Source organism: Gallus gallus, chromosome 7 (assembly GCF_016699485.2).
Source record: "Gallus gallus isolate bGalGal1 chromosome 7, bGalGal1.mat.broiler.GRCg7b, whole genome shotgun sequence".
Taxonomy (NCBI): domain Eukaryota; kingdom Metazoa; phylum Chordata; class Aves; order Galliformes; family Phasianidae; genus Gallus; species Gallus gallus.
Window position 1 is genome coordinate 34605893 of NC_052538.1, and position 2554 is coordinate 34608446.

The window sequence follows — 2554 nt, forward strand, 5'->3', positions numbered from 1 at the left end:
TTTGAATTCCACTTAATAACCATTTTTACAATGGGCTCCTCTTCATGAAAATTCAGGGAGGAAAAAAAAAAAAAGAAGAAAGAGATCATCTAAACAAATGGTTCTTCTGAGCTATTTTCCAAATGGCCTTACTGCTACTATTTCAGATGTGATTTCTTTTCCTGACATTAGGTACACTTACAGCTCACTTGAAAATGAGGAGAAAAATTGCAGATGTTAATAGTCATCTCAGAAAATATATTTCAAATTATTCCAAATTACTCTGGTAGAAGAGAATCTGAGATCATTACCTCTAATATCAGAGATGCATCAGAGAGGCTCATTTCCATTTCCTACCCCCATCTGAAAATATAAGGGGAATATATATTGATCCCACCTTTATTAAAATCCTTTCCTTCCCTGACTGAGGGAAAATGCCCCATAATTCATCCCTGGAACAGTAAATGGCCATGGGAGCGGGGCCATGGGGCACGGGGAGGTGTCCTGGGCTAGGCAGCCCTCAGCCCACTCATCCCTACAAAGAAAGGTTGAGGGAACCGGGCTTGTTTAGCTTGGAGAAGAGAAGGCTCCAGGGCAACCTCACTGTGGCCTTCCAGTACTTGAAGGGAGAGTATAAACAGGAGGGGGAACGGCTGTTTATGAGGGTGGACGGTGATAGGACAAGGGGGAATGGTTTTAAACTGAGACGAGGAGGTTTAGGTTGGATATGAGGAGGAAGTTTTTCCCCCAGAGGGTGGTGACGCACTGAACAGGTTGCCCAAGGAGGCTGTGGATGCCCCATCCCTGCAGGCATTCAAGGCCAGGCTGGATGTGGCTCTGGGCAGCCTGGGCTGCTGGTTGGCGACCCTGCACATAGCAGGGGGTTGGAACTGGATGAGCACTGTGGGCCTTTTCAACCAGGCCATTCTATGACTCTCTGATTCTATGATCTGTCTGGCTGCTTTGGTGTCACAGAGCAGAGAGTAGAAATGTGGTCTTCAAAACAGAGCTCCAACTGCTGGAAGAACTGCCACAGCTCCCCATTAGAGGTATTTTTATTGTATAATTAAATAAAGCTGAAAGAACATCCTTAAAGTGTATTTATTGCCCTCCCGAGCTGCTGGCCAGTTTCCCCAGCAGACCCCTAACTTACTCCCCCAAGAGCCATCCGCCATCCGTAGACAGCTTCCTCGCACACTAATAGCATCCAGCTCATTTGGGGCCTGATAATTACTTCTGCAGATGAGATGCCCACCGGGGTCCCCCATCTCCAGCCCAGCACATGGGAAGATCTACAGAGTCATGAGAGCCCCTGGTATCGCCATGCCCCCCGTGGCAATGACAGAGCCTTTCTCCGTGACATGCAAGATAATGCCATGCGCGAGGCACGCAGCAAAGAGGAATACAAAGTAATGGAATGATTTAATTTGAAAAAGTAATAATCCAGAGGCCGGGGAAAAAATGCCGTGTATTAAATGCATAATAGCTCATTATCTAAGCATTGTAAAATCATTATTTTAAATAACCGTATTTCGGCTCAGTGGCTGGAATGGAAAGCAGTATGTATTTTATGTAAAATAGATTTGCATTATTATTTATTCATGAGCTTTAAAAGGATCATTATTTTTGATGGACAGCTGCTGTCAAAAGATTTGTATCTGGAAGCCCGTGTTTTCCCATAATAATGATTAATCAATAAACATCTGAAAACAAGGCTCGAAATGCGGTGTTACCAGGATACTACATTTACCTCTCATTAGAAACAGGTTTTCGCTTTGGGAAGCGGATAGCTCTCAGATTTGTTCCAAGGCTGTGCAGTGGGGCCAGGTGAGCGCTGCCCAGCGCCTGCGCGGGGCGTCCGCAGCCCCGGGGCTCTGATGAAGACATGGGGCTGCTGTTAATGGTAATGGAGATCCCTCTGCGGGTGGCAAACGAGTGATTTAAATGCTCTGCGAGTCGTGCACGTCCCCGGTGAAGGGGAACCCAGATGCTGCTTCAGCAGAGGACAAAGCAAAGCGCTGCCGGCTGCTCCTCCGCGTCTCACTCCGCAGCCATCAAGGAAATGTCAGGAAGGAAAATAATTGTTTTTTTATCGGCATTCCCCAGGTTTTACCACCGAGCTGCCTTTGTGGGTGCGTGCGGCACAAACCCACCTTGCAGCGAGGGCCTCAGTAGTGGCTGATGAGGGACCATCCCCATCCCCATCCCCATCCCCATCGTTCCTAACCCCATCCCCATCACATCCTTAACCCTGTTGTCACCCCCTCCCCCATTTCACCCCCATTTCTATCCTATTTCCAACCTTATCCCACCCCCATCCCCAACCCCATCACATCCCCACCCTTAAACCTGTCCGCATCCCCATCCCACACTCATTTCTATCCTATTTCCAACCTTATCCCAGCCCTATCCTATCCCCATCCTCATTCATCCCCATCCTGTCCCAATCTCCATCTCATTCCTAATCCTATCCCCACTCCATCCTCATTCCATCTCCAACCCCACTCTCATCCCTTCTCCATCCCCACCCCCACCCCCACCCCCATCCCCATCCCCATCTCCATCCCATCCCAAT

The 2554-nt window shown here is 48.4% G+C and overlaps 1 non-coding gene across 1 annotated transcript; it reads left to right on the forward strand.

Annotated features, from left to right (window-relative positions):
* Positions 1–1513: 1513 nt before the first annotated feature.
* On the forward strand, positions 1514–1587 carry MIR1C (microRNA 1c). The gene has a single exon (NR_035120.1). It is a non-coding gene; the product is annotated as a microRNA 1c (primary transcript).
* The last annotated feature ends 967 nt before the right edge of the window (positions 1588–2554 follow it).